The sequence below is a fragment of the Caretta caretta genome, chromosome 11 (assembly GCF_965140235.1).
Source record: "Caretta caretta isolate rCarCar2 chromosome 11, rCarCar1.hap1, whole genome shotgun sequence".
In the NCBI taxonomy this organism is placed as follows: Eukaryota; Metazoa; Chordata; order Testudines; family Cheloniidae; genus Caretta; species Caretta caretta.
Window position 1 is genome coordinate 78276109 of NC_134216.1, and position 8650 is coordinate 78284758.

General features: G+C 47.5%; 1 long non-coding RNA gene across 1 annotated transcript; it reads left to right on the top strand.

The window, feature by feature from the left end:
• The first annotated feature begins 5615 nt into the window (after nt 1-5615).
• On the top strand, nt 5616-6783 carry LOC142068487 (uncharacterized). Its single transcript, XR_012664310.1, has 2 exons — nt 5616-5765; nt 6176-6783. It is a non-coding gene; the product is annotated as an uncharacterized LOC142068487 (long non-coding RNA).
• Nucleotides 6784-8650: the final 1867 nt, after the last annotated feature.

An 8650-nucleotide genomic window follows, 5' to 3' on the forward strand; every position in this document is an offset into this window, starting at 1 on the left:
GTGGCGCGGGCAGGGCTGCGCGGGGCCGCCTAGGGCAGCGCTGGGGCGGCGGCCGCGCGGTCCTAGCGCCGCCTCGCCGAGCGTCCCGCCCCCTGGGACCCGGGTGCCCCCCCCATCCCCACGCCGGGCTTCACTCCGCCCTGCGGCCAAGGGGGCCCCGGGCCCTGCCCTCCCGGTTCGGGGCCTGGCCAGTCTCCTGGGGCTCACGCGGCTGGCGGGCTCTTGGCCGGGCTCGGCGCGGCTCGGCTCGGCTCGGCGCGGCGCGGCTGCATGGCTCTGCCGCCGCCAGCCAGGCGGCGCGGGCCCGCGGAGCAAGGGGGCACGGCCAGGGCCCGGGAGGGGCTGTGCCCGGACCCGCCTGGAGGGAAAGCGGGAGAGAGGCGAGGGACGGGGGAGCGGCTTTTGGGGGGCAGGGGTGGGCTGGCGAGGGGCCGGGATGCTCCTGCAGAGCCCCGGGGGGACCGGCCTCGACCCACGGGCCGCCTCTGCCAAAGGGGACCAGCCTTTCCTGCTCCGGGCGGGGTGTGGCCCCGCCGGTGGCCTGGGAGCTGAGCGGGTTTGGTCAATTTGGCAATGCTAGGGGCAGTTTTTTGATGTTTCTGCATTTCTGTGACAATCAGGGTCCGGACACTGCGAAGCATAGGCCACTGAATCAGGGGGTCCTATACCATACATGTCAAGTAGGGTCTCTTAGGAAAGCCGGCAGGCCCGGGGGGGTCATTGTGAGAGGGGTAGCCCTGTTAGTCTGTATCCACAAAAACAAGGAGGAGTCCGGTGGCACCTTGAAGGCGAACCGATTTCTTTGGGCATAAAGCCCACTTCTTCAGATGCATGGAGTGGAAATTACAGCTCCGGGCATGATCCACTGACACATGAAGAGAAGGGAGTTACCTCACAAGTGGAGAGCCAGTGTTGACAGGGTGGATGCCGTCCACTGCCAATACCAGAGGAGGAGGAGGTGTCCCTTCCAGGAGGGGCAAAGCTGCTTGTGTAATGAGCCAGCCACTCCCAGTCCCTGTTCAAGCCCAAATTAATGGTGTTAAATTTGCAAATGAATTTTAGTCCTGCTGTTTCTCTTTGAAGTCTGTTTCTGAAGTTTTTTTGTTCAAGTAGAGCTGCTTTCAAATCTGTTCTAGAATGGCCAGAAGGATTGAAGTGTTCTCCCGCTGGCTTTTGCCTCTCCTGGAATTGACACCTCCCCACCCATTATTGGGAGTGGACTACATCCACCCTGATGGAATTGGCCCTGTCAACACTGGCTCTCCACTTGTGAGGTACCTCCCTTCTCTTCATGTGTCAGTGTATCATGCCTGCATCTGTAATTTTCACTCCATGCATCTGAAGAAGTGGTTTTTTACCCACAAAAGCTTATGCCCAGATAAATCTGTTAGTCTTTAAGGTGCCACCGGACTCCTTGTTGTTATGAGCTCTGTTCACACATTGGGCTGGGGTTATGAATTTATGTATATAAAGCTGTACTCATAATTTGTGCTGCAACGTTCAATGCCACCTCACTACAGGGAGGTGAAACAAGCAGACAGAAAGGGGCCCCCTCCCCAGCCAGGGGAGACTAGCTCCAATGCTAGGGCATTGTGCAACCCAGGAAAAGACGATGGCCGGCCATGAAAGTTAATGGGGAAACATTCAAACCGCTTGAAACTGAAAAGAAAACCCTAGTCATGGAAAACTGAGGGCTTGCCTACACTTACAGCGCTTAGTGAAGATGCTACCTAAGCTGACAGGAGAGCTTCTCCCATCAGCACAGGTACTCCGCCTCCCCGAGAGGCAGTAGCCATGTCAACAGGAGACGCCCATTTTTCCACACCCCCGAGAGACGTCGTTATACCAACATAAGTTTGTAGTGTAGACAAGGGCTAAGAAAGGAGGGAATTTTCCCCACCCTGAGTAACCATGGGTCACCCTGAAAAGAGAATAAACGTCTTTTGAGAACAGGGCTCTTCAGCAGCTATAAACTTTAAGTTGAAGTTTCCCGAGGAAAGCTCCAAGACTTGATGTGATACAACCAGCATACAAAAAACTTACTAATTTTACTATTTCAGTTTATTCATTTGCTCAATAACATTACCAGATTGTGAATTTGATTATAATATTTATTTGATCATAACTTCCTTTTTCAGGTGCTACAACTGCTGCTCTGGTGTCATCTGCACAAATTGAAAGAAGCAGGTACAGTACTATTAAAAATCTTAGCAAAAATTATCCAGTTTTCTGTTATAGATTAGTTGCCTGTGAGAGAAGATCAAGATACCATAAACGTCAAGGACTTAGATTTTTCTCTGAAAAATTCATCAGGAATTTTCATCAATCTACTTAAGTTTACTGTAGGACACGATCCAAAATTCAAGGAGGCTCTGAAAACCACTCCGAAAAATGCAAAGTACACTTCTGCTGAAATTCAGAATGAAATCATTGATTTTATGAAGAAGATGGTTTTGAAAAATATTGTTGAAGATCATCAGAAAAATGGTGAGGTAGTGTCACGTTTCAGGCAGAAGAACTTGCCCAGGGAGGCTGTGACTGTAGAAAACTTGTCCACTGTTTTATGCCACTCTGTTGATGACAAAGCCAACGAGAGACTTCCTGGCGTAGCCCAAGTGCACGATCTCACTGCTGAAGACATTACACAACAAATTTTGAAAGACCTCTGTGATCTTTGTTCTTGCTTTGGTAGTGCCAACGTTGTGTCAGGGTGCAAAGGAGGTGTACAAATGCTTTCACAACAGAAATTAAAGCAAATACCTTACACACACTGCTTGAATCACCAGTTACCTCTGGTGGTTACTTGTGTGTGTGAGAAGAGCTCAGCAGTAGATAGGTTCTCAAATTATAAGTCTCTATACACATTTTTTTGCAGGCATAAAGTGAGTGTGGTGTACAAAGGCCAACACCTGCAAAGACTCAGAAACTAGATGGACTGGTCACCTGAAAACCTTTGAAAGAAACAATCCTCAGTAATTTGGAAGAGGTTCAGAGTATTCTGTCAAACTTTCGCTATGGCGACTTGTCAACTGAAGCAGGAGGGCTGTTGGAAGTTACAGAACCATCCAAATTCTTGTTCTTAACTGAAGTTATGAGTATTATTTTGAAAGTTTTTGTTCCTGCGAACAGTTACCGTCAAAAGGAACTAATGCATCTTGCTGAAAGAGTTGAATTGATGCCTGTTGCCTGTGGAAAAACTTCAACAAAAGAGAGAGACATCTGAAGATTTTTTCTCAGCGGTTTCATCCAAGCACGCTGTCTTGAAAGATGCATCTGATGAGGCATCAACATTAAGGTGTGCCACCAAATGAACCAAGGTATTTCCCCAGTAATTTGAAGATTCCATAGTCACCGAGCACTTACCAGGATTCCAAAGTATAAATAAGCATCAGTGGTCCCAGATTTATCATGAATTGATTGATGGAACCAGTGGTGAATTGCAAAGAAGATTTTCTGAGAAGAACTCCAAGTTACACAAAACCCTGTCAGCAATCTTTTCCACCAGTTCTCCAGACTTCTTGAAATTGGAATCACTGCGTGCTTTGATTGACTTGCTTGGATTAGATATTGAGAAGGTGAATGTTGAAATGGCTGTACATAAACCACTGATAAGAGAAATTGCAAAGAATTTGAAGAAGTTCTAATGGTGCCAAGGAATAAAAGGAGGCTTTCTCATGTATTTTTGAAATATCTCTAGGGCTCTTGTTGTTTGGAGCATCAGCTGCAGCTTGTGAGAATTCCTTTTCTTGTCTGAAAGAATTTTATCACACCAAAGGATGAGCATGACTCATGTAAGAAAGAGAAATGGAATTCTCCTGCCATATGAAAGTGATATGACTTCATAACTGAACCTGGATGTCTTGGTGGAGGAATTCAGAAGCCATTCTCCAAGAAGACTTCAACTTTAGTTTCATGAAAAATCTTTACATTGCATAGCACTTTCAGGTTAAGATATATACTTTTATGTTTCTGAATCTTTGAATTTTTTGAATGCCTGAATATTTGTTACACTGAACAATCACATATATAGGTATCTCTTATTTTTTCTTATTTCATAAAAATAAAGTTAAATAAAAGCTTCTGACAGACTGTGTTTTTCACTGTGTTCATGAACATCTGAAGGCACCTCTTGTCATGCAGCCGCAACCCCCCCCCCCCCATGTCAATGTCCCAGCTATGCTGCAGAGTGCGTATCCCTGCCCCACAGAGCAAGAGGCACCCTACCCTTTGGCTCCCATACAAAGACAATAAGCCATTGCTTAGAGACTGACTGCTCAAGAGGAGGATCCACCAGGTACGTCAGAACAACCTGAATTATGGCTTTGGGGCCAGAAGGCTCTTCGGGGAGCAGCAAAGTCTCAGGCTCGTTGTTTGTTCGTGCTGTACGTGAAACAGAACAGTCTCTCCTCCAAGCTCCAGCCCACAGCACAGCACAGACCCACATAACACACAAGAGCCCAGACACAAAGCTGGGCAGGTTCAGTGGGAAAGCACCATTGTAGCGCCCCACCCAAGTGTGGGGTTCAGTGTGAAAACTGAAAGAGCAGACAATTAAAATAGTTTAACCCCAGAGCCCTTCTTATGTGGGAAAAGCCAGAGAGAAGCCTGCTGGGAACCAGCTGATTTGAGCACAGACTCATGAAGACCTCCTCACCTTCCCCAACTGTTGCATTCCCCATCAGCAGTTCTGCCCTTCCCACTATTCGGCAGCTGCTCCCTGATGTTACCCATCTGAGCTAGCAGTGCTTAGGGGAAGGGTCAAGTGTTCCTCGGCTTCTGTCATTTGCTCCAGGGGGAGCAGGTTCCCACCACCAGAGCACTGTTCTGAAGCTCAGGCCCCTCCAAAAGCCTCACACATGGCTGGGCTGCTGCCTGCACAGGGAGCTTATTCCACAGTCTCAAACGCCAATGGACAAGGCTTTTGTCTCTTCTGGAAGTGGCTTATGTAGGTTCCCTCTGGGCTAGAAGGAGACCCAAATGGACATAACAAGGGGCAGAGATGGGGCTGGCCTCAACTTAAGGGAAAACATCATCTGGGCATTCCCCACGCCAAACCCCATTCAGGTTTGTACCTCTGAGGGCAGTGCAATCCAGCACAAGGGTGGAAGGGTTTGCAGAGGGGCCTTGAAAAGGCTTCTAGCTACACAACCCTGAGTATGTCTTCTGACCCCTCATCCATCCAACATGAGCCATTAGAAAGGGCAAAAGGCCAGCTCAAGTTTCTTTCTTGCTCCATGCCCAAGATCTGCGAGCTCCTTTCCGCTGTCACTCTTCCCCCTCTGGTGTCAGGGCTCCCCTGGGCCTCGACAACTCCTATCCTATCCAAGATCCCTTCCCCAGCTCCACATGTTCCTTTTCCGCTGCCCAGCACTGCTCTCAATTACCTGGCGTGTTGCATTGACCAGATGTGTTAGAAGGGTGGTTGCATTAGTGCTACCAGCCATGAGAAAACAACACTAGCCAACCACTCTTAAGAAACACCCTGCAGGGGACGGTCTGTTTTGCAGGCTATATACAAAGAACTTGCCAGCTCCCACTCAAGAGCACAAGCCAGTGATATGAACGCGCGGTCTCACTTTCTCTCTATAATGCTCCATTCTGTTTCGTAAAGCAGGGTGCCTGAGTGGCAGAAAAAACGAGACACCCATGAATTCTGGTCCTCTCCCAGCCGTGAAAAGTGCTTTGGCATATTCCCCTGATCCAGACCAGAGCGAACAGCTCAGCCTTGTGAAGGTGCTGTAGCTGAACAAGTCACCTTAGAAAGGGTGAGCCATTTAACTGGTCTTCTTAAACATGGCAGGATCAGCACCAACTTGGTCCTTCCCTCTTCAGTTCAGAGCTCTTAGGTACAGGTTTATGAATCCTAAGAGGAGCATGGGGTTAGCTCTTATTTTGTGAGGTGTGTAGTTAATTTAACCTTTTTATGGAGGTTGGAGGAAAGAGTGAAATTAAATATCAACGTTATAAGTACTTATTAGCCCTACTGGCTAAAAGCCAAGCTGGGCTGCAGAAGGGGAAGAGTCTGGGCAGCATCCCTGCATTGCTAGGCCATGGTCTGCTGAGCACTGCTCTGATTGCACAGTTAGCAAAATTTCCTGATACTACAACGCTGGTTTTGCTGTACTTAACCTGAAACATACAATTTTCATGGTGTGATGCAACTCTTGTGTCTTAGCAGGTACCGTAATGTCCACGAAACAGCTCATCAGCACATCTGATCAGCAACAGGGTAGTTTTCAGTGTGCAGGCATCCTATGATAGACAATCGTTAATGTACAACGGTATTGCCACAATACCACCAAGTGCCCACGTGGTCCGCACACCTCCTCTGATCTTACGTAATGCAGGGAGATGGGTCACGGCTTGTACTACCGCACACTTTCATCCACAGCCTTTCATCTCATGCCATTTACAGCCTCATCTAATACTTCTGAAATACGCCCTATGTTGTTCTGCTGCACTTCGGAGCCTGCTGGCAGCGTGTTTCTTACATTCAAACCCTGGAGCCTGCGGCATATGCAGAAATCTGACTCTTCCAATGCCTGCAGTGGGGTTTTGTCTGGTCCATAGCTTCCATTATAGAATAACAACGGAGGACAGTGCAAGGATTTCTGGTTGTCTCAGCCGCCTGCTTTGTCTGTCTTTTAGATTGTAAGCCCTCTGGGGCGGGGACTGTCATTCCATGTTTGTACAACACCTGGCACGATGGGGCCAAACCTGGTCAGGCTCGAACTAAGCAGGGCTGCAATATTACTGAGAATAAATAAATAGACACAAAATCCTTGTTATGTTCCAATGCAACATGATTTTATGCAGCTGGGGATGTTATATTGGCATTTGCCCAGTCAGTGCTGAGGGATTCATGGCTCATTTCTGATTTTGCATTTGGATTTCTTTCCCTGTTATATTCTTGCCTGGGTCTTTGAGTTGTACAGAAAGCAACATGCAGGGCATGGGCTCTGCATTTACAATACATACAGGCTGGGGTTTTCAAAGGGCTCCCCAAGGCACCCACGCTCCCCCGGATTTCACTGGGAATTGGGCACCAAACTCCCTTTGTCTCCTTTGAAAACCCCAGCCACAGTCATCCAAGTACAACATTAAATCCGTTCGCCGCACATTAGAAGTATTTCATAGAAATGTTGTGGACAGGTGCAGTATGAAACTCATATTGAATGGTGGTTCTGGGAAAGCAGGACATATGCCAGCTAGCATGAGAGTCTGGGATCCCGGATAAAATTTGGGAAACACATCTTTACAAGAGAAAATGACAATATCGCTGGTGGCAATAACTTCAGAGTAAAACCATCTTCAAAAAAAAAGATCACTCTTGGACGGTGATTGAAAGGAAAGAGTTACAAGAACTTGTTTTTAGTTAAGTGAGAAAATAAAACCCCTTCAGTAGTTTCCAGCTTTGTCCCCCTCTATATAGAATCATAGACATGTAGGGTGTGAAGGGAGCCCAAGAGGACATCTAGTCCAGTCCCCTGCACTGACGGAGGCCCTAGAGTGAGAGGTGTTTATCCAACAGTTGTTAAATATCTCTAAGGCCAGGAATCCCACAAGCTCTGTTGGTGACCTGTTCCAGTGCTTAGCTACCCTTATAGTTCGCACGTTTTCCCTAATACCTAACCTGAATCTGCCTTGCTGCAAACTAAGCCAATTTCTTCTTGTCCGACCCTTGGTGGACATGAAGAACAATTGATCACAATCCTCGTTTTATTGGAACAGATTCCTCACCTGTTGTAAACTGGAAACTGAAGTTGGTGGCGCTACACTGACTTACAGTCTGACCCTTTATGCACGATGAGTGGCTAGTAAAGAGAGACAATACTTCATCTCCAGGTTCTGGTAACATCGTAATCCACTCAAACTTTGCGCTTCTGATTTACAACAATGAACATGTCTAGAGCCATGTCTAATATCCTGCTAAGAACTTGTGTTCCAGGCCAGGACTTTGGAAGGACTCAAATAATGACAGACTCCTAAGAATCCACTCTAAGTCATAAAGCAGACCAGTGTATGCTGGGACAGAACTCCCAGAAGCAGGGTGCTCAGAGTCCTTACCTCTCCCGGGCTTCCATGGGAATTCTGAGCCCACATCATCTTGTATAATTGGGCCCTTGGAGTTTGATTTTCAATTTTGTCAGACCCAACACTTATTTCACATATTTCACCCAACACATATTTCTGTATTTAATGTGTCCCCCTGCTAAAACAGTCAGCTGTGTCTGTGCATCTGTCCCAGCTTCTCTGCTGTGCTGAGACCCAATCTGGCAGCTATCCAGCTAGACAGTCAATATTTCATTTCCTAGATTCACATCCAACCAGCAGCCAGGCCTTCAGGAGATACAGGTCTGCAGACTATAGCGAGGTTTTCCCCACCTTGCTCTTTGGAATTCTGCTTTCGGAGCTTTTGGCTAAAATAATACGAAATAACAAGTCACTAAACTGACCTTTGATTGACATGATGTCAAAACACAGTTGCTGGCCACTGCCTTTTTTCCTCTCCAAGCAATGCAACAGTCACGGAACGCATACGAACCTGCGTAACATATGTGCCGGGGCTCATCACCAGCACCTCCAGGGAGAAAGATCTGCCCATGTGGAAACAAACCTGCTTTTCTGAATTCCAGCACCGCTTGCCACT